The sequence below is a fragment of the Dermacentor variabilis genome, chromosome 2 (assembly GCF_050947875.1).
Source record: "Dermacentor variabilis isolate Ectoservices chromosome 2, ASM5094787v1, whole genome shotgun sequence".
In the NCBI taxonomy this organism is placed as follows: domain Eukaryota; kingdom Metazoa; phylum Arthropoda; class Arachnida; order Ixodida; family Ixodidae; genus Dermacentor; species Dermacentor variabilis.
The window spans coordinates 55,688,555-55,712,758 of record NC_134569.1 but is presented as its reverse complement, the minus strand read 5'-3'; the positions used below and the strand labels follow the sequence as shown (position 1 = coordinate 55,712,758).

General features: G+C 45.8%; 1 protein-coding gene and 1 non-coding gene across 2 annotated transcripts in view; one reads left to right on the top strand and one right to left on the bottom strand.

Annotated features, from left to right (window-relative positions):
- LOC142571917 (transcription factor Sp9-like) overlaps nucleotides 1–19,681 on the bottom strand; it is a 172,715-nt gene extending 153,034 nt beyond the window's left edge. The window contains exon 1 of the mRNA XM_075680627.1: nucleotides 19,202–19,681. The gene's annotated coding sequence lies outside the window, so the exon portion shown is untranslated. The remainder of the gene's footprint in view (nucleotides 1–19,201) is intronic.
- Nucleotides 19,682–23,346: 3,665 nt separating this feature from the next.
- Nucleotides 23,347–23,419, top strand: TRNAS-CGA (transfer RNA serine (anticodon CGA)). The gene has a single exon. It is a non-coding gene; the product is annotated as a tRNA-Ser (tRNA).
- The last annotated feature ends 785 nt before the right edge of the window (nucleotides 23,420–24,204 follow it).

Sequence of the window (24,204 nt, the reverse complement as noted above, 5' to 3'; positions counted from 1 at the left end):
ACACAATCACACGCAAAGCCACAATCGGCAAAGTACACTTTTCTCGGGTCGGGATAGTCCAGGTATAAGGTGAAGTTGCACATAGGAGTCCAGTCGATGTATACGTGTGTGCTGGTGTTTTCCACAATGATTGTGTGGCATCACTTGCAAGTACTCGAAGCTTCGCTGCTACATCTTTACTTGAAAGCGGGAATTATTCGTGCACGCCGTCTTCGTGAGCAGATCGAGCAGCTTCATCGGCATGTTTGTTACCCATTACGCAATAGTGGCTAGGGAGCCACTGAAATGTGACGTCGTGTCCTTGCTCGACGAGCCGATAAAGGAGCTATCGGATTTCCAGAACCAGTTGTTCGTATAAGGTCCGCGGCGTAAGGCGGAAAGCAAGAAATGTAGAGCTACCTTGGAGTCACTGAAAACACTCAGTTTTTAAGGCGGTTGCTCGGGAATTATGCGAAGCGCGCTACGAAGAGCAGCAAGCTTCGCGGCTGTAGATATCAACTGATGGAATGTCTTTAGGTGGTGAATTTAGGCTGTGAATTTCGCAGGAAAAATCACTGATCCTGAAGAGCCGTCCATGGTGGTTGAACCATCAGTGTGCAGGTGGTGGTATTGTTCGTACAGCAAGAGCAGCGAAAGTTCCTTGAGAGCTGATGATGAGACTTGTGCCTTCGTTCGAATTCCTGGTACTGTCAGTCGAACTTGCGGCTGAGCCAAGCACCAAGGGGGAAGCAAAACTCTCGCTGCATGCAGCTGTATCATCTGATTGAAGGGGTATACACAAAGGCATTATCGTCTGACAAAAAAAAGAGGCGCGTGGTCGGTCTCCTTGCAATAAGGCGACTTTGTAAAACCAAATTTAATGATGAGCAAGCGTGATTGCGAGCAAAGCGTATTTGATAAACAACACACAAATCGTAGAAAATTAATAATGTTGACCGCGTCATATCAACAGAAACAACCGACCTCACCCGGCCAACATACGAATTATGTTTGACAGCTTTCTGTACACGGAAAAAAATATGCAAATTTTACCCACATACTTCTGTTGTATCAATGAAAAGTAAATGGTAATGATTAATGAAGTTGTTCTGTTTTACGCGCAAGAACCACGATATGCTTGTGAGGTACGAAACGTTATTGATTATGTAACGATGAGTTAAACAGCAGAACCCGCCGTGGTTGCTTAGTGGCTACGGTGTTGGGCTGCTAAGCACGAGATGGCGGGAGCAAATTCCGGCCACGGCGGCCGCATTTCGATGGGGGCGAAGTGCGAAAACACCCGTGTACTTAGATTGAGTTGCCCGTTAAAGAAGCCCAGGTGGTCCAAATTGTTCCGGAGTCCTCCACTACGGCGTGCCTTATGGCCCGATCGCGGTTTTGGCACGTAAAACCACATAAATTAATGAGCTAAACAGCGAGTCAGCCTAACACACCGCTTACAGCTCTCTTAAACGCACCAGACGCGTCAAACATGCAGTTTTGCTCGCAACTTCTTGAAAAGACTTTCATTTTACGGCGCGCACGTGCAAGTCCTGCTTTCATCGCATGCGATTCTTCCCATGTGCATTATATGTCACGGCAGACAGAAAATAGCGACGATAAGCGTGCTCCACACTGGGCGTGTGCTTAAATGGTGGTATTTCATAAATCACGAAAGTTTATAATGCGCTGAGTGCCCCTTTTCGTCTCTCCACACCATTTCCTCTATACACTGTAACACATGCGCGCCAGCTCAGAGCAAACGTTAACCGCGGGCGCGATGACGGACCAGTAATTTGACTAAGCGGTGGTGAACAACGTAAAAAAAAAAAGAAGGAAAATAAAAGAAAGAGAACAAAAGGAAAACCGAGTCTTCAACAACGCGGCCGACATACACGTGTATGATGAGCCACGCAAGCGCGCGTATAGAAACGGAAGAATTAGGTTATAGAAAACAAAAAAAGAAGTTAACAACGAAACCGACGGCTGAGGAGGGAGGTATAGGTATAGGGAGGGTTGAGCAAAATAGGCGAGTACATTACAGCCAGGTCGGCCGCACATGGAGCGTCTCGCCGCCGCCCGCGTGATTAACGACGCCGCACGTGAGACGAGACGAGCGTTTAAAGCTCGTTTATTTTCGGGCCGGACGGCAACGGAGACGCGGGTGCGTATATGCCTGTCGCGATGTAATGAAGGCGATCCTTCATCCACATCGGTCCGACAGACAGAGGGCACTGCGGACCGTCAACTGTGCGCCCCGGACACTGTCGCCGTGTGCAGTCACGCGGCCGCGCGCGCGTCGTGTATCCGTGATTATACACACACGCGCGGTTCCTTTCGCGCGTCAAGGTGAAAATGATTCGGTGTCAGACGCGCATCTGTAACTGTGTACGCAGTCGCGGGGAGATTATGACAGCGTGTTCTGGTCGAAGCAGCGATTACGCGGACGCATTATCTAGCCTATATATCATGGGCTCGGGGCCCGATCGATCGAGTGACCGGTCCTTGTCTTGATCGAGCCGTGTGGTGCATGTAAAAAAAAAAAAAAGAAGAAGAAGAAGAAATTGAAACGAAAAACGATCGTCACACTTTTTTCTCTAGATTTCCGGCTGGCTGGTTTCGGCTGCTCGCACTCGCAGACGACGTACCACTCTGCCTGAGCAATTTCGCAGACATGCCCCAGTCATGTGTCACTCCTCGATTATCGTTAAGATTTCAACCAGATTTAACGCGAGGATGTTTTATTAGTAACGGTTGCCAGTCTACAGCTGCAAAATAGCACTGATGCAAGCGAGCGCTATTTCGTATCCCGTATGACGCAGAGGTCAAGAGCAAGCGTTTATCTCGCACTGCCTTACTCCGATCAGATAAGGACTAAGTGCGCGATCGTGGCTTTCAGAACAGCGCGAGCCAAGTGGCCGCATAATTATTTTCCAGGGATAGGTGAGAGCTACACTACAGCCGACTTCATTGGAGTCTGTCGCAGCTACTGATATGTTTATCGCACCCAAGTTAATCGCCATGTTGTTTTTCTTGCAGAGAAAGTATAGCCGCCAGAAAATACAAGCTTCGCTTGAATAATTATTTGCCCCGACCCAGGATTCCGTCCTGGATCAGGACGTTCAAGTCGTCGCGCCTCCTTCACAGCTGTCTTCGTCGTGCCTTCATTGTCATCTTATAGTCGCTGTTGCTGCCGTCGTGCTGGTGTGACATTTCCTTCCCTTGATGCCACGTGACGCGAGCGTGTGCTATAGCGTCTCGTAAACATACGAATAAGGCACGTAGTTACTGTTATACAAAACGCTGACCCGACCTACACTTGAGTATGGCTCTGTTGTTTGGTGCTCTTGCAACTAGAGTGATGTTAGCAAAATCGAATCCGTGCAGGAAAGAAACAATGTGTGGGAATTAAATGCGATAGATTCGACCGATCCTGCTCCCCCTCTGCTACTCTTCCTTTCTTGAAAAATTTCTGTATATATCGTTAATTCTTCCTCCACTCTGTCAAACTGTGCGCACTTAACATTCGCTAAAAAGCTTTTACCAAAGGTTACCACATACTTAAGCTGAACCTTTCTACCCACGCATTAATACATTCAAGTACATATACATATACATATACATATACATTACATATACATATACATTCAAGTACATTTACATATACACATACATTCAAGTACATATACATGTACGTATACATTCAAGTACATAGACTGGATGACAGGCCATTTACGGAAGCGAAGATCTTGGAATCCCGGCCTCACAGTTCATAAGCCCAGAAAGCAGTTCGAGCGCTTTTTCACTACCTGACGGCAACAGACTTGAGTGCCCGACTATAGACATCCTACACCTAAGTTCACTCACTCTCTCTCTCTCTCTCTCTCTCTCTCTCTCTCTCTCTCTCTCTCTCTCTCTCTCTCTCTCTCTCTCTCTCTCTCTTTCTCTCTCTCTCTCTCTCTCTCTCTCACACACACACACACACACACACACACACACACACACACACACACTCCCCATTCCCCTCCCCGCGTGTAGGGTAGCAAACTGGACTCAGTCTGGCTAACCTCCCTGCCTTTCCTTCTTTCCTTCTTCCCTTCTCTCTCTCTCAAGTACATATCTTACCCCGGAACAAATGACCTTTGGAATTTGTTACCTGGTAAAGTGCGTTCCCTTCCCCTTAACGACTTTATTTCTGCAGTTGATTCTACTTTGTCGTATTCTGTTACCTAACGTTTTTGTAACGTTCGAGTTCATGTTCATTCTTCGTGAATGCTCTATTGTATACCCACTCCTTCTTAGCCCTTGTCGGGTTGCAGTATTTAAAATACTACTACTACTACTACTACTACTACTACTACTACTACTACTACTTTTACTACTACTACTACTACTACTACTACTACTACTACTACTACTACTACTACTACTACTAATAATAATAATAATAATAATAATAATAATAATAATAATACAGTACGTATAGTAAACTCGCACATGCATAGTGACCCGTGTCAACTGCTAATCAAAGCACATTCAGGGTCATGATAGCGCTTCTGTTCTCTACCAGTTCCCACTGCTACGATTCGCAAGGGCGTGTATGGCAGACAAGCGTTTGTTGTTGTTCTGTGACTTTCTTAATCTTGTTTTTTTTTCTCATTTGTATGTATGTGTTCAGGGGTTTTAACGCGCCCCTCTGTTGACATTGCTATATCTTACACATGTTAATTTTTTTACGGCGAGTCTAATGGTGATGGTGCAAACATAATATATTTCCATTCTTCCTATCTGGATTCCAATAACCATAATAGCCTACATGGTATACGAGCTTCCACTACCGCGGCAAAATTATTTGATCACATTCTACAACTCAGTCGTTGCTGTTCAATGTTGTATACTAACACACAAATCCTGTGGTTGGTCAAAGCTTCAGGTATCAAAAAAGGAAAGAAAAGATAAGGCATCTTCCTTCTCGATTAAGCAGCTTCTTGGCTCAATTTCTCATCTCAGAGACGGCTCGTGCTTTGCTCGCCCTCTACACTTGGCCCGGCACGAGCATCTATCTATGCGCCGCGAAACATCTTTCCACACAGAACGACTGCCAGCGACTGGGCATATGTTTATACGCATACTCCAAAACGATTGCCCTTGTGCAAGTGAGCGCACACCCCTCGCGCCTCGCACGTATTACAGAATGCATGCAGCTCCGTTCCAGGGCAGCTTCGTCCCTTTATTATAATTTTTTTCTCTCATTTTGATTTTTTCGTTACCGGTATTGCCTCACTCACTCTCTTCATTCTCCTCGCCCTCATGACGCTCCGCGTCTTCAAGGTCGAAACCTGCATGCGCGCGAGCCTTGAAACGTCGCGCGGATACGCGCGCGCTTTTGTCTATATCGCTGCATGCATACGAGCCGCATGCTCGTAACACGCGTTCCGTCCTAAACGACGGCGGACAGAGTCCGCGACAGCGCGGAAAGGATCTTTCGGGACCGCCGCCGCCGCGCATGCTTCTGTTCTCGCTTCACTTTCCTCGCTCGCTCTATCTATCTATCTGTCTATCTATCTCTACCACGACGCGCGACCTTTCGGCTGCGGAACTACGGCAATGGCGGCAGCGGCGGCGGCGCTTTCGGCATTAAGCGACGCCCGAGAGCTTACACGGTCGATCTAGTATATAGGTATACCCGGAGCTGCTGGAAAATAAACAAATATATGTGTGTGAAAAGAAAACAAGACGCGGCGCTTGAACCGACCACGAACTGACACAGCCGCGAAGCGTGCATCGGCCAGGCGAGCAAACAGGCTGTAAGGGCATTACGGCGGGTCCGGGCCGCATAACCGCGTCGAGTGTGCTGGACGTGGATATATAACACGAGCGAACAGAATTGGGCCCGCCGCCGCCACCGAAGCATGCGCGGACCCGACAGCTAGCCAGTCCTTGCCGCCGCCGCCGCGAAGAGGGCAAAGAAGAAACAAGCGCGAGGGGAAGGGAAAGTTAGCGGCTGTGAGCTGCCCGCCGCAGCTTCGTCACGAAATCCATTATATAGTATGCCGAGCGAGGCGCGCTGCTCTGGAAGCGAGAAATCTTAATTTTCTTTTTGCTGATTGAAGCTGCTCTGCTCTCTCTCGCGCTCCGCAACTTTCTCCCCATCCCCTCCCCGCGTCGTCTTGCGCGCTTTTTGTACGTATGCGTGTTACTTTTTTCCCGCAAGTTATTACGATACCCCTTGTCGCTCTCATATATATATATACACACGCACACACAAGCATTACTCTCCAAGAGCCACCGACTAAAGGTTCTTCCATGCCCTCGACTCCACTTTTCCTTCTCCCTCACTCGCCATTCTTCACGTCTGCCTTCCAATAGGGCTATTTTTCTTGCGGGCCCGTTGATAGACCCTATAGCTTCAGATAAGCGAACTGATAAGAGAACAAGAAAACGATCGCAGAACAAAGGTTAAGAAGCGAAATGTGGAATTGAAGAAAGGCGCGGAGAAAAAAAGGAGGGGGAGTCCAAACTGGGGCTATCTTTTTTTTTCGCTGTCGAAGTCTGCAAGCTGAAAGCATTTAAAGAAGTTCAAAGAAAGAACGAAGCATTGCTTAAGCCAGAGAGCGCGCAGCCTTTATTAGTCCTCATGCTACGCACACTGATCATTCCACAATATACTCACCCGCATACACACACAAACACACACACATACACGCACACATACACACAAACACACGCAAAACCTCACGGTGGCAAAGGTTCCGCGAGCTTGTCTCGGCCCAGGAGATAAATAGAGGGAAAGAGGGCGCGAAGGAGGAATGCCTCGGACAATCGCACATATTTGCTAATGGCGGCCGGCCCCCCTCCTCGTCGCCTCGAGCGCGCAACGCCCGAGTATGTATATATACGCGTATACATACTCCGCTACACATACACGAGCCGAAGAAGTGTAGTAGTGCCGCCGTGGGACGCCGCAGCAGAGCTCCCTTTAGAACTCGCCCCGCTAGAGCGCCATGGAGCAAAGATCACAAGACCCACGTCGGCGTATTACGTAGTATACGCCCTGGGATCTGCAGCGCAGACACCTTTTGTTTCTTCGTCTGTCCTGCGCCGGCTCGTTTCTCTTTATCGATTTAATCTCGTACTTCTTTCTTTCTTTCCCTTTTCCTTTCTTCCTTCCTTTCTTTCGTCTTTTTCTTTTTTCCCATAATTTGATTCGTGCCGGGTCGAAGCCGCCCTTCTTGCGACACCGTTCATCTTTCTCTCTCCGGGGTCGTTTCATTACCCGGCGCGACTAAGTGCGGCGCGACATTACCTCGACCTGCACCTCGTTTACGCCTCTATAATATATACCCGGTATATTGCTCACGATCTATCCGCGGGCGCAACATAAAGAAAGAGAGATAGAAGAGGGTGAGACGTTGTTGAAGGGCACAATTTGCTGTGTATAGTTATATATACGTACGCTATCGGGCTTCCTGTCCAACAGCGAGCCCACGCTTGAGTAAGCGCGAGATGAATAGCCGTCTTGTGCACCGATCAGAGCGTAATGCGAGTGCGGGAGATATGTTGCATAACTTGCGAGATAGCGACTCACGTTTTCTTAATTTTTTTTTGTCTCTGTAGAGCGCGCTGGGACGCGTGCCAGTTTTATTTCTACACACTGCAGCTACCGACAGCTATAAAGCGTTCCGCTATCCCACAGAGTAGAAGAAAATTACGGCAATATTTATTAATATTGGACGCGTTATTTCGTTCTGGATATACACCTATGTATAGCTATATGACACAGACGCCGTATAGCCTCGAATTGCAGATTCTGTACTAATTCCACATCCCATAGGAAGAGGAGGAGGAGGAAAATAGAGGCAAAGACAGGGTGGTTAGCCAGTGTAATGACTATTCCGTGCTGGAAAAAGGGGCAAAATGAATGAACGCTGACCAAAGAATGCACAAGATGAGAGAGAGAGAGAGAGAGAGAGAGAGAGAGAGAGAGAGAGAGAGAGAGAGAGAGAGAGAGAGAGAGGGAATCGTGCGCGCAATAACGCATATTAACCCCTGGAAGCTTTAAGCGCATTCTTCAGCTATACATGAAGAAATGCGGACTGACCCGCTGTGTAGCCCGTTCCACCAGAAACATCGCTTTACTTGACACGCACGTATATGTCTAAATACACGGGCGTGCAATTCGTCGGCATGTAAATACTGCTGCATGCAGCGGTTACGAATCGAGTATGCGAACTCACATTCAAAAGCAGAGGCGCATTGGATGATGCGACCTCTGGGTCAGCACGAACAGTGGCCCAGTGAAATATTGGTTCGATGCAACGAACCATGCGCCGAACAAACCCAAACTTTCACGTCCTTCAGCACCGCATTTTACTGCGACAGCAGTTTAAGCGCTCGAAACTGTGTTTACGCCTTTACGCCGAGTTGTCGTCGTTATCGTCATTGTCGTCTCGTGGAAACAAGCGAAAACAAGCGAAAGGAAAACATCGCACTCCTTGTCATTGTGTCACCGCCGTCACCGTCGTTCTGTTACACCGCTGTGGCGGTATAGTATACATGATGTCGCATTCAGTGGGGTTAGCCGGACACATGCTTGTCCGGCAATTGTTCTGTCTGAGAATTTCATGCGTTGTAGACACGGGTGAGTCGCCGAAGCGTTGATAAACTCCATGTCTCGTATAGAAAGGCTATCAGCAGTCGTATACCTCCCTTCCTGATTATTGCGAGCCCTTCAGGGAATGCGTATAAAAATACGCGCCTTCAAAGCTGGCCCGTGGGAAACCTTTCTTCTGTAGACTGTGAAGCAATACCTTTCCTTTCTGCTCGAAATAAACCAAGTGAACTATTCCCCGTCTCCGATCTTACCACACATATATATGCACAGCGGACAAATTTCGGAAATCCAGCATTCAGTTTGGGTCGTCAGCCGCGACTTCACGTTCATCTCCGAAATAAAGACACAATTACAAAGGAAGTAATGATAAGCGAAACAAAGAATAAGGAATATCCATTGTTTTCCACACTTGAATGTCTTTCTGATATAATATTCTTCTGTGCACACCTTTCCTTCTCGATAGGGTCCCTATAATCGGCGATCTCATTGTCTGTTTTATTTCAGCTTATTTTGGCAGGCTTACAGAACAAGGCAAACCCAAACTAAACGATATCGCATTTATACGTGCGCGCAATCACAAGCATTGACAGGTCGAACTACGCTTTAATGTTATGTGCAAAAGATCAAGAAGCGACTGAATGGTTAAAAAAAATTAGTATGATATTCTACGAATGTGTTCCTGCCCTGAAGGGGTCGCGATCTCTTTCGAAACAAATTGTGTTAGAAGGTTTTTTTTTTCTTTTGTCATTCATTGCGTTACCTTACATATCGCGCTTAATTGTTACTCTACTGTTAGAGAAACTTTAGTAGATTTCCTTGTTCATCGGTGAATCAGCAGATTGTGTTCAAAACCAGCAGAACTACTTCGAAATCATGCAGTACGCCTGGTATCACGGTTATTTAAGCCCATTTTGTTGCTGTATAATTGATACGGCGATGATAACACATAGGAAATGCGATTTCACATACGCAGTATTGTTTCGAAAGTTTGCGTGTACACTGATGAACAATAATTTTATTTAAAAACGTTCAGCTTCCAGCTACCGTACTTCAAAACACATTTTCATTTTGTTTTAGGACAGAGCTGATCTACATCTGATCAAAACCCATGTGCAAATGAATGATTGCAGACATTGTCAATGTTTACACTATTGGATGTTTGTTTCTACTTTGCTTCACTAAGTTTACGGTGCATGGTAGTTCATTATCATAAAGAAATGAATATTTCAAGCCAAACAGGTGATATCGTTGTATTCATTTGATCGATCTACACGAAGGAAAATCAATATTCACAATGCATTTTAGGTGTGTTCATTAAATTTGTTAAATATTTTTTTGTAAGCACCCAAGCCCATGCAGGTTTCATCGTAAATGAGATTTAATGCGTTTTGGCGCCAACTACACTTGAGCTATTCTAAAGCTCTCTGTTGGTGTGTATGTGCACAGAGGTACGTCTGATACATCTATGCTTCTGATTTTGTTGCATGGTTCTTAGTTTAAAGTTATGTTAGTTAGCATTGTTTGTTTCTTCTTTAAATGTTTCTTTAACTAACCAATGCCGTAGATGCCTTACGAGCTTTTTTTTTTTTCTTAGGAGTATTTACTTCTCACTTTCGATGGTATCGAGAAAGCGGCCTATTTAGCAACCAAATTTTCCCCCTGCTGTCGCAGATAATAAAAACAAGAATCAAAACACATTAAATGCCTCCTTGTGGGGCAGCATAAGTGCATGGCGACTGAGTCATTTCAGAATTGCAGAAGTGCGAATGGGAGAACTGCAAATCGGAAGCCACATGACAGCGGAGATGACGGAATTGATGCAGTGCGAAAAAACCAGTTCGTGACTCGCCGGGCGTCAGTTTCAGCCGGATCTGCCGCAATGTTTCTCGCGTATTCCATGAACGCATCCGGTCCGCACAATTCGAGTTCCATCACCGGTTATCCAATCAATTGCTTCACTCGTAATCATGACGAGCCGCGGCTAGTGTAAAACGAATTATGCAGGTCAGAGTTCGAGCAGACGACAGGACTCGCGCGATTTTTTTTTCTTTCTTTGCCTTTTCGTTTTCTTTTTCAAACGGCAAATAGAGTGTGCCGAGTCACGACTTGTCTCACGGCGAATACGTGGAATTACATCATCGATAAGTCATTCCATTGCTGTAGCATATAGAACGAGAGTGCATACGCTCCAAATTAGGGCTCTATATAGTTATGTGTACGGTTTATACTATAAAAATCAGCATAGTTCAGCTATTTTATTTTCTGCTACATTGGCTAATTTTCTGCGATAGCAGGAGGCCTTCGCAGTGGACGCCGCCATCTTCTCAAAAATGGCTTCATCTTTGTGATGCACATAAAGCTGTCTTCGTCTACCACATGTGCCCACTAAATACTTTACCGCCCTTTGGATATACAGAGCGTGCGTGGTATATGTTTCATGGCTTACAACCTCACTCTTAAGGGACAAGGTGGAATCGTCAATATGGGGATATTATTTTTTTCTCGTTTATGGCAAATTTTTCGACAAGTAGACGTGACTACACCAACGACACCAAAACTACATTAAAATAACTTTAATAGCCATCGCTATCAAATTATTGTGTTAGATATTTCGGTTCACATCACGCGGTATAAATTAACACAGTTTCCAACTACGGTTTCTCTTATCCCAGGATAGTTTGAGTTCGCTGTTGTGTACAATAATTTTTTATATGGCCTGAATGATAAATCTGTTCACAATGGAACGGACCAACACCCTCTCAAGGGTGCAAACATTTTCAGACTTCTTCAGTAGTGTCATGTTGTGGCCCTCGAAATACTTGCACTCACTGCACGATTCTCAGAATCTACATGGAGCGCAAAACATTTGTCAAATTGACATGTAGTGTTATATCCGGGGCATTAGTTGGGTCCCCATTGGTAGCGGTGAGTAAAGGGTTGTTTTCTTAGCCATACGGCAAGGGTGAAGCTAAGGACGCATGAGGTAGCCTGACGATGACGACAACATCGTACATTGTGAAAGACGTACACAGCAAACCGGCTTGTGTAAATAAAAAAAAACATTATTAAGCTAAAACTGTTCGTAAAAACAGATGTCAGCCAATGGCGACAGTGGAACTTCGTGGATGGTGGACAAACAGCCACGAACTGGAGCAGCGACTTGTGTTGCCATCATATTCGGACTTAAGTTACTACTGACGACCTGGGCCCGTATTCAGAAACAGCTATTACACTAGAATTGATCGGAAGAGAAAATTTCAGCCAATGCTGACGCAGGATGTATGATATCTTAGCGAAGTCGCCCGACCATTGGCAAATAACACTTACGAACAAAAAATCCTTGGGGATTCGGTCCCTGGAGCGGGCATTTCAGTCGTAGCTTTCGACAACTTCCTCGAATTCAGGGCCACGTTAAGAGAGGCGAATCGTTCCGACGGTTCGCACGCATGCTGCCCGTGGAATGTGTTCGCTTCAACACTTGTCACTGACAAGGGCCGGAAAAAATAGACATATAGCTACTGCGCACAACGGCGCTGTGTATGTGAGTGTATTCATGCACTACACAGAATACATCAGGTATACCAAGAAGCATATTACAAGACTGCGTAAAATACTTTCGCGCTTTTTCCTTGTTTGACCTGTAGCGATGGCCAAGAAAGCCGACAGTATAAGAAGTTTCTGCTTTACTTTTAAATACACGTGTTACCGCAACGACATCGCCATGATACGAGAAGTGATCTCAGGTACTGCAAAAAAAAATAATAAATAAAAAAAATCTAGCTTTTGGCAGAGCATTACTGGCGGCAGTGTGTAGTCGCCAGACACCGGTGCCATTTGATAACCACAGATACAGAAATTTCCAGTGTTAAATGCAGGTATAGAGGGAGGGGTTGTAGCTGATATGAAGATTACGTATAGGTACAAATTAGGGGTGAGCGAATACCGGAAGTTTCGACTATACGAATCGAATATCTTACACTGACTATTCGTATCCGTATTCGAAGAGGAACTGTTCGGTATTTCCGAATACTCAAAAATTACAAAATATTTCGCAAGAAACAACTGAAGTATAGTTACCCTTCTTTGTTTGCTAAACGTGGTATCGCAAATTATCGGCAGTGAAACAACAACAGATTTGTTTGAAGCAATGTGGGAACAAATGACTTGTCAGGTTTTAGGTTTTCAGCCACAAGTACATACCTGACAACCTGTGGTTTTTGCTTGTATTCTGTCATGTAGTTTCTTTAGTGGTCTAATCATGCACCAGTTTCATTTTTTTACGCTATAACCAATGATGTTTTCTTTGGAAGGGCCGATTTTGCACGTATCTACGACACACAAGTTGCGGACAAGGAAAAAAAAAGTCGTTGAAGGACTTATCTTTTTTCAGCGACCATATAAAGGCATTTTTGGGACGCTAGTCACACAGCAGCCATTCATTCTTCAAGAGCTCGTTTGCAACCATGGCTCTAAATGTGGTTGACAGAATATTAGTGTACTCTTTTTTAATGACATGTTAGTGGCCCTGTATTTAAAACTCATCATTTGTGCATGATATAATTATTGATTTTTCCCCACAAGTCAGTACAGGCGTGGTGTACTTAATTATCCCGGAATACATATTCCTGCTGTTTATATGCCTCTGCGTTTCACTATTTGATACTCGATTCGATATTCAACGGTAACTATTCGTATCCAATGCGTATCCGTAAATATTGATATTCGCCCATCTCTAGTACAAGCATTAAAATATGCACAAATAAATGTACAATCTTACGGAGCCAACCGCGTCACTGAAAATGCATACATTTCATTTGCGTATTCACATAATGCGTATTCATTTACTATAGTAATCCCCAAAATATATAGTGCCTATTTCAGAATATTTATATGCGAGTTGCTTAACAGAATGTTTTCATGCATTACTTTATAATTGAGCTCTGTTTATGCGCGTCGGAGGAATCCTAATTGCAACGCCGGGGCATCTAGTGGCCCAATCTGACCGGTTCTATATTGAAACACTTTTGTAGAAAGAGCATTGTGTGCGAGCTATCAGTACTGGCAAGCAAGGGAAGAGTGACGCAGCATTAATGTAAGGTAGCTCATCACCTTTTCATTATTTAAAATCTCTAGATTGTTGCACATATGAGCTGTCAATCTGTTTCGACACAAAGCAATGAATTTCAGCTGTTCAATGTAACAAACTTGTCACAATTCCATTAGATGCCTTGGTTTATTTGCACCCACTTGGATTGAACGGCAGCGTGTGTGCGTATATATATATATATATATATATATATATATATATATATATATATATATATATATATATAGTTATTTCTCTTTGCTGTTGGAGTAAAAATAAGCCGGCCAGTGGTCCGATGTGGGGAAAACAAGAGCCTTAATTTCAACGGCTCGTCTTTGTATCCTCTTAGTTACGGACAAGCAGCCGTTTACGCTGACGAACATTCCTTTTAGAAAATTAGTGCCTTGCTTTCAATTAAACAGTCAATTAAACAGTTTTCGTTAAACAGTCGTATTCGCACCAGTCATGCAAGGGGAGCAAATCTGGCCTAGCTCCCAAAATCAGCCACACCCTTGTTTACAGACCTTTCGCGCTCACAAATAGCCCGCTTCTTTATCTCAGCAGCACAATTATTGACTTTGTTTATCTGCAGCGGTCTAAGTGCAAAGTTGAAAACCGCTCAGCCTTGAAACACAAGCAAATTAACAGAAGAAAGCAGTGACTTCGTGACGATCACTTTTTTTTCCCGCAATAGCAAATAAAGTATTGTATGCAAAATGCACAGTATTATACTTTTTCTTTGTGTTATGCCGGTAACAGACATAGCCGGTTAATCATATAAGAGTAGCTATAAATAACCTAGAAAAACTATATAATGAATAACAGAATCACGCGCCAACGCTTCAATTGCTCCTGCCGTGGTTTTTCTCATACAAGAGGAAGGTTTGATGTATGAGAAATAGCAAAACTTGTGGCTCAAATCTATATTGTGCGTTATAAATAACAGTCCTATAGTTCGGAAGGACTCTAATGAATTAGTCACTATACTGCTGTTAATTACTGTGTGATCTCCAATTGGATGCTGTATAGCTAATTTACAGCCAGATAGCCTAAAAGTAATACCTAATAAGCAATTCATTACCCAAAAATAAAGTCAGAACCAAAAAAATAAAGCAATGAAAAAGCGAGACGCCACGCAATACGTCGTATCCACGGATATCGGCAGTGAAAACTGGAACCTAATGCACAGAAAGAAAAGGGCAAAAATCATGAGTCATTTTACTCTGTAGAGGTGGATGACCATTGACGCTGTGAGCAGACGACAAAAAAAGTGACACAGAATTTTGAACAAAGGCTACAAACACATTTATTGTCTTGGTCATCGTGACGAAAGCTACACACACAGATTTATTTTTACACTTTTGCGGTCAGTCGTGCTATACCTTTGTTATACACATTCGTTATATGCATTCGAGTTTTAATTTAGCGATATATTGAGGCAAAGAACTTGAGAGCGAAATCACTGCACCGATTGGCAGGGGGCCAGTCCGTCAGCGCCTTCGCAGAGGGATTGCATGGTGAGCGGTAACAGAGTCTGCTGTGGAAGAAGGTGACAACGACGACGAACGCGCGAGCAGTGACACGAGCCATTGCTGATGATGATAGTTTTGCTCGCACACACGAAAATTTCACGGAACCCTTGCCACAAATAGCTTCGCTTAAAAAAAAAAAATTCCAGGCAAACACCCCATTGGGGAAAACTTATACATCAAATGCCTTCTGATAGAACGCAGGCAGAGCCCCTAAAAAAAAAACAAAAAAAAACTAACGCACACAAGTAACGCTGTTTATAATGATGCTGCCGCATCCCCATCACCTGGAAGTGCATTCACTTCATTTGCCCGTCCATTCCATTAATTCTGTCTTTGTTGCAGGTAGGTAGTCTTTCATTTTCGGTCAAAGTTCATATTCACTTTCCTTCCCTTGAAAATTGGATGCATTATATTCTGTCACATATCAAGAGGCCACCTAGTAAAAACATAAACAAATCAATAGTAAGGCCATATATTTCTTTGTTACTTTTGTAGTGGACTGTGGCGTATTTCATACTTCAGTATACTGGGCAAGTAAACAGCATGTTCACGCGGAGCAGGATGGAGAAGAAAAAAAATCGAGAATAATAAAGCGCGCGACATTGCCTATAGTGTGTTGGTGCTGTACGGGCCCCATTAACTGTGGTGCACAGGTTTAATCAACTAGACGAAAACGTGATCCTTAGGTAACTGCGCTACCTGTTACCCCGCATAATGTCAGAAGCATGCTGTATACCATAACGGAGCTTGTGAGCGTGCCGATGGCTCTGAATTCATGTTGCGAGCTCGCCTTGTTTCGGTTGCTCTACAGTTGCATTTTTCTTCAGCAACGTCGCCCCCATCCTTCCCCTAATATTCTACGTACCTGTGTTATGTCATATTACGATAGTTCAATTGAATTTTGACATTTCGGAGTAAAATAGTCTGTGCGCGCAATGATACATGGGCATCACATTGCGTGCTGTCTCCACGCTTATAATCGCGCTATAGAGACGAAGAATGAATAAAAGAAAACGAGATGTTGACTCGACACGTCAAGGGTCATGCAATGCATATAGTGTGGGCTCCATTAATCAAGGCACTTAGCACCGTCACGACTCCTGCTGGGCTGCGGGGTGATGTAGGCTAATCGCGGCCTTATGCGACCGAGATATGTGCATGGAAATCGTTGCACACGCAGCCATACAAGAATCGTCGATAAATTACTTGCGATGAATAATGGCGCGCCGCTTATCGCCAGCCACGCGGGTGCAGTCGCTTCTGCAGTATATAGGCTCGAGATGGAACAACTCAAAAATGAAGTTTGCGAAATTAAACGCCGGCAACAACAAACCCTAACGATTAACTTGACGTTCGATATAAAAGATGGATTGAGACGATAAGCGATGCTGCATCTAGTGGGCAAAAAGAAAATAATCGTTTCGGAGGTGGCGTATGTATGCGTATATAGGACAGTTGGAGACATCTCCACATACCTCCCGCAAAGGAAAACGCAACTCCCGTCTTTATTTTTCTTTAATTGAAATGAAAATAGAAGAAAGAGACGTAGTCACCTTATAGCGGTCACGGCTACTCCTTTTCGCATAGCAGATAAAAACAATATAAAAAAATATGTGTAAGAAAATGAAAAGAAACCCCGTCATAGGGTCAGAAATCCACAGCACACAGTCCTATACGCCCATGAACGTATTATCAGGCCAACCGGAAGTATACCTTTGGTTGACCTCCCTGCCTTTCTATGCATCCTTTTCTCTCTCTTTTATCAATATAAAAGCCAAATGCAAGTTACACTACAATGAGTTTGTAAACAAAGTCACAAACACACAAGCGGCCGTTATGCAGACTGCGGTGAACATGTAAACAAATGAGGAATTACACAGAGGTAAAATAATGCACGCACAGGATAAAAAAAAAAGTATAACACGTAATGTACAAGCGCTAATAATTACAAATAATAGAAGCAAGTTATAGTAACATCGTGTGACTATTCAATGCGATATCTAGTACTTGTTAAGGATGCCTATCTCTTCGTTAAAATGTTCTAGTGCGTTCAATGCTTTTCACCGTGCTATTTTCGATGGCGATGGGCCCAGCAATTTCGCGAACGAGAAAGGCCGATGAGGATCCATGGAGTGTAGCTCTTGTTGTAGCTGCCGCCTTTGCATCGCGTATATGGGGCATTCGAGGAGTAGATGGCGAACATCCTCATCGTCGTGGCCACAGGAGCATGCCGGGGAAGAATCACATTTTATGCGATATAGGAAATGTTTGGTGTATGCTGTCCCAAGGCGCAGTCGATGAATTAGTGTCTCGGTACTTTTCGAAAGTTCTACATCCAGCTGGTATTTGAGATGAGGTATACACTTCGTAAAAAATTCATTCCTTAGTATTTTTATTAAACCAGGTTGATATACACAAATCCTTCTTTAGTACTCTCAATATGCGTTTCGTGTTCATTGGTGATATTCCTGCTGATATTAGCTGCCAGTTTTTAGCATATTGGATCCAGGCCGGCGGAATACATCATGTTAGCTGCCGTTTCTTAACGCGTCGATATACATGGAAATTGTTCAATTATACCTATACCAAAAGCCTGAACTGGAGTTAAGAAACGAGTGAATATGACGCAATATTAAAGAAAGAAAGAAAGAAAATGTCATGAAAAAGAACATTTCAGATACGTTTACTTTTATATACGACAGATGGAGGGCGTATACATATACCTCACAAAAACGTATGATCCAACAAGTGACACTATAGCTGTGAATTCCAAAGCATTGACTGCGTGGAGCTTATAATTCATTTCACTCACTTCGAACGTTGCATTTTCGCTAAGAACATGGGTAATCTTTTTTTTAGCATACGAACGTAAACAACAATCAGATGAATTTTTTTTCATTCGTTTAATAACTGAACTATCAAATTGGGTTTCGTATAAGTGGGCGACAGGTAAAGGAGGGAAAAGTGTTAAATATGCATAGCGCGATATTTCCGTAAGCAAATAACATTTGTCGCAACGAGCCAAGGACCCACCGGCGGGAAATACATGTCTCGGCTATAGATACTGTGCCTTGTGTTGGTGCTATTCAACTTTATCTGTTCGTCCACCAGTAAAGGAACTTCGCAATACCGTATATATATATATATATATATATATATATATATATATATATATATATATATATATAGAGAGAGAGAGAGAGAGAGAGAGAGATTTGTAGATGATATATTGTACAATGAATGGGGTATTAGTCACAGTTTTAAAACAAAAATGTCTTTGAGCCTATATATGTCTACGTCTCGAATTTATCTAGAATTATGCGTGTCATAACACTTGAACATGAGCATGATGCTATATACGTCTATAAAATGTTTTCTTTTTTTTCTCCTCGCTGTGTTGTCCACGTACTGCTGCAGGCTGTACCATTAGCCAGGGTGCTAAAACTTCATCAGGCGTTTCGCCTTTACTCTTTGCATCCCGCAGGAATATTGCTGTATTTTTCTCGCGAACAAGTACGTTTGACTTCACTTAGCAAGTTGATTGTTATTGTTATAAGGCCCCGAAAGCTCGGACGCGGCGTGTGGACGTTTTCCTTCCCGTAGCTCGCTGTGCGCCCTGCTTTTGTTTGTCCTTGTGTCTGGGCTTTGCAATCCGCAAAATATCAGGGAGTGTGAAACGTGATCGCATCAAAGTCACACAAGCTGGGGAATGCATGAATAGCTGCACTCCGCAATGTTGCACGCGTGTCATGGTGAAATCTAAAGTACGTTTTATTCATTATCAACCAACGATCCATCCTTGTTTCCACAAAGGAGATTGGGCTTCTCCAGTTACCCCACGGGCGTGAGAGGCTGCTATCACTTCCACAGTAGCGCGTCGTTTAGACCCGTGGGACGGCCGGACAAAACGAAAAGGCAAACTTCCGCAATGACCGTCCATGGGCAGTCGCCATTAACCGGCGGCTTCAATGGGAAGGACGTGGGACTCACCGTCATGCCACGTGACGTCACACGTGACGTCAGTTGGCGGTCACTTGACGAGAGACCACGGGGACAGCACGGGCCGCGGTGGTGGTGGCGGTCGCCGCGCCAGTCCCGCGTCGCGGCAGGAGCCGGCTCACGTAGTCCGCGCACATCCACAGGGAATCGCTGAGAAACGACTCGTTCAGTGCAGACACGCAAAACCAAGTGATTCCCTCGCTTCGCTCACTCTTGGAGACCACGCCGTAACGGAAAAGCACCAGGCGGGGGTGTCAAAACGCCGCATGCAGACAGCCGCGCGGACATCGCGTTCAAGGCATGGCGACTGGACAGCGCACAACGGCGACGAAAGAAACAGCAGTGGCGGCAGCCCGCCGCACAATTTGCACGCGAAACCGACACCGCCGGCCAAGCGAGCAATTATCGCACCCGCCGTGGAATTCGCCGCCGAGCACGGCACGGGCACCGCAGACAGACGCCCGGGGAACCGCGCCTATTCGGAGTACGCGACTGCGGCGCGGCGGGACACTGCATGCGGAATAGGCGGAGCCATGCGAATGACGTCAGCGTGCGTTCCCGCCCAACACGGACCACCGGCACGGCCCGCCCGCGGTACGCCGTTCGGCATTCGTTTATGCCGATCGGAATTTTTTCGCCGTCCCAGCGTTGCGCCTGAGTAGTCCGCTTGCGCGAGAGGCGCCTGAGCGCGCGCAATTTGAGCGGCTTTTCTCGCCGCCGCGGCGACGGCTCTTGCGTTGCGTGCTGGTGCCGGCGGCGTTGGAGTAGACGCATTCGTTTGTGCCTCCGTCAGCCCTCGTGGAGAGGGGCGCGGTGCGGCGTAACCTGAGACTGCACGCATGCTCCGGGACAAGGCGCGAGCGTGAGGCTTCGTTCTCGCCTAGCTGCGAAATGCTGCGGACTGCCCTAATGGCGAAATCGGCGTGCACGTGAGGCGTGTTACGGTTAAAACAAGCTCGTGATTTAGGAGCCAGTTAAGCTCTAATTCTAGGGTGCTGGCGGGGATGGCTTAATGTTTTACGAATCGGTCGCTCGAGCAGCCTGCGCAAGGCTACCACGTGTGGGCTGTGGCATTCAGCTTAGCGGCAGCTCACCAATGTGCTGGCATTCGTTTCATATAGACGCTTGCTTTATTCCGCCTTGCTGGTCTCGAGTGGCGTAAAAAAGGTAATTAGGATTAATTGTAATAACGACAGTAATGAAGTTAATTGTCTACCGTCTTCGAGGCGATTGATTCGAAATGCTGGTTATATATAGCTCGAATGACGCTACCTGCAGTTGTCGCATCCACTCTCGGAGAGCTTAAATGCGGACCAAACTATAGCTTCCATAACCGCCCGAGAAAGACAGCGGGGGAATAATTATTACGAAGACGGCTACCCAAGCCAACTTTTTGCCTCTGCACGCTCTCTCCGTACGAATCAGGCGGCGGCCTTATCGGATTTAAGCCGACATTAATAACAATTACAGGCGCATAGTCGGACAGTTAGATTATGCAAATCGCGCGCATGCCAGATTCTATAATTAGGTTTAATAACGGCGCTGACATGTACAAATGTGCGTCGTCGTCATGCTCCCGTGCCAAGTTGGTCGGTACTGCGCCCGCGTGCGTTGTATGTACGCGTTGTCTCGGTGATATTTTCCTTATCTTTCACTCAGAAATAACCTTACGTCGTTAGTAAAACACTTGCAGCCTCCCGGAGAACCCCGAACACGCAGCCACTCTTCCAGGAAGGCAGCTGTAAAATGTGGAAACGTCCGGGCAGCGGCATCCTGTGTATATACACGACAAACAAGAAAAAGAAAGAGGAAGGCTATACAAGAAAAGCTGACGAAGGTGTAGGGCGCGAGGCAGCTCTTAACGACACTGAGGTTATCAATTTTCGTTAAGCGTCGCCCCGGGCGTCTCTTGCAGGTGTGCATGCTGATGCGTTCACTTGCGCACGCAACGTTTACGCGCGCGCTTTGTAACTGGTCGGAATCTCGTCGGGGCCCGGGACATGCTGGTTTATGAAAGTGGGGGGCGCGTATACGTTGGGAGTGCAGGAGTGCATGCATGCATGCTCCTGAGCGGGGTTACCAACGACAACGTAAACTATAGCCTGAGTTAAGCGTGAAGGGCTAACGCGAGCCGATTAGTGACATTGGTCATTGTGTGTTGCTGCAGGATTACCAGGTGCCCCACCAGCTTATGAAGACAAATCAATGTGCGCGTTCGCACATGTGTTCTCGGAACACAATGCCAGTGAAAGTTGACAGAGAACGTATATAAGGTTAATTAAATGAAGAGCGTGTCATGAATGGCCAACCAATCCTTCAGTACATGAACACTGAAGACGTATAATGAAGGCGACGCGTTATAGGCTCATAATACTGCATTTTCAAATTGTTTTGCCCATTCTGGTCCAATTAGAGAACCAAATATATATCAACATCAACAACGCGTTGAACGCGACCCAACAAAACATGCAGTGAACGAGCACTGCTGACAATTTCGATGCTTAAATGAGGTTGCGCTTGTGAAGTTAGCGAGATAAGCGGTTCGTTTTTAAAGGCAGGAATTAAGGTCGATCGTTGCATGACGGCGAAACGAAACGTGAAGTATGTGGGAGTTTGCGATGGAGATTTTTTTTAGTGGGACAGCATATGAGCATGAATACCCTGTCAGTGTAATAGCGTAATGGGAAAGGATCAGTAAAAGGAGGAAACGGGGCGTAGGGGTGCATGGGGGAGGGGGGGTGTTAGTATTGTTTGGATCCGACCGCTGGTACGATCTGTTGGGAACTCGGCGCTGACGCCCGTGGTTGTACCTGGGTCGCAAGCCCCAAGGGTAGCGTTGGCCTGGCGGCCTGGGGTACAACTGGAAGCATCCGAAGGTCCCGGCAAAGCATGAGTCGACTGGTAACAACGAAACAACTTGTTTATTTTAACATCGCAAAGAGTTGGCGGTCAGGTTTGACCGAAGTAGAGAGACGGGAGAGCACTTCACTCAACAGAAGAAATCGGAGCCCTCCTTTTGGCGTCCGGGGGCAGCTGTTTTTATACTCTCGCAGTTGAGGGCAAGAAGGAACCCCTCGAAAGACGAGCACGTGAATGTACAATGGGCTAATGGTGACGCACACTGTCGTAGCGATGCCGTAGCACCATGTCGAGCACGATCTCGTAGCACCCTGTCGTGGCGCTGCCGGTCGGACACAATGACTGTAAGGAGAAGATGGTCCCTGCTTTGGCATCGCCTGTTTCGGGCATAATGACTGGAACGAGATCCCTGCTTTGGCATCGCCTGTTTCGGGCACAATGACTGGAATGAGATCCCTGCTTTGGCATCGCCTGTTTCGGGCACAATGACTGGAATGCGAGGATGATCCCTAGGCGGTCGCATCGCCGCAGTCGCGCCTGGAAACACCTGGCGATGAGTGTTGCGGCGACGACGATCGGGCCAAAATGTCTGCCGCCCCGCCGCAGTCGCGCCGGCAAAACCACGTGTCGCAGGCGAAACGCAACAGTATATTGCAGTTGGACCTAGCCTTGCGAAAATTGCCGGGAGTTGCTCCGTCCGAGCGCCGCTTGCGAAATGCGGTAGGGTCTACATAGAGCCCGTCACAGCACATATATGCAAGACTGACGGATTTGAACGTGGACCGCAATATAGCGAACTTAAGCGAAAGGGGTTCTTTGGAAAAAGAGGAAGATGGAGGAGACGTCTTGACGAAGAACTAAATTGTGCGTGTATATATATATATATATATATATATATATATATATATATATATATATATATATATATATATATATATATATATATATATATAAACGAGAAGAAAGGGGTTAACAGAGGGGCCCGATTTTTATTAGTCATATCATGTGAAGCCAACAAACACTGACACCTATGACAACATAGTGGAAATTGAGCTTAATAAATGGAACGAAGAAACGATAAATTAATGGAAATTAAAGTGGATGAAGAAACAACTTGCCGCAGGTGGGAACCGAACCCACAACCTTCGCATTTCGCGAAGGTTGTGGGTTCGGTTCCACGTCCGCCGCCAAGGTCTGTGAGTGGTGGCACTGGCTAACACTCCCAGGGTGCTACTATAGGACACATAAATACCCAAGAAAGTGGATGGGAAAACGGCGCCGCGGTAGCTCAATTGGTAGAGCATCGCACGCGAAATGCGAAGGTTGTGGGTTCGGTTCCCACCTGCGGCAAGTTGTTTTTTCATCCACTTTAATTTCCATTAATTTATCCTTTCTTCGTTCCATTTATTAAGCAGAAGTAATTTCCCCTATGTTGTATATATATATATATATATATATATATATATATATATATATATATATAGAGAGAGAGAGAGAGAGAGAGAGAGAGAGAATCTTGATGTTTTCTATTAAGAATTTTCTTCGGCATCAATGCCAGCTTTCTCTTTCACAAGTTATGTATGGTCTCTACGTTCCATGCTTGCAACGATTTTGTTTCAGGAAACGTGAACGTGCGCGCTTTGCATTAGGTCGCTACAGTCGCTGGCACGTACACGGGGGCATAAAGGAGTGTCCAGTGGGACACCTAGCTGGCACGCAGCGCGTGCATACTGTGCACACACACGCACATGCGCGAACGCCAGAGCTCGTATACGAGTCCATCCGAGCTGGCGCAAGCGCGTCGCTGCCCTCCCACGGTGACGAGCACGAGCGGTCTTGGAGCGTGCTCGCGGCGAGCGCAAGAAGAAAAAAAAGGGCACTCGTGTCCGCGCGTGCTCGCGCTGCAACGAGAGTCTAATTAATTTGGCGGCCGTGGCAACTCGCGCTGTGGGAAAGGAGATGGGGGGGAGAGGACACGACGCTTTCTCGGCCGCGGGACCTACCGTATAATGACCACCTGCGTAAAGCAAATAAAGCGTCCCGGGCCGTGTAATTTTTATACCGGAGCCCACGTTTATAGCTCGCTCACACTCTCGCGCGCGCGCGTGGTTCGCCGGGCACTCTCTCTCTCTCGT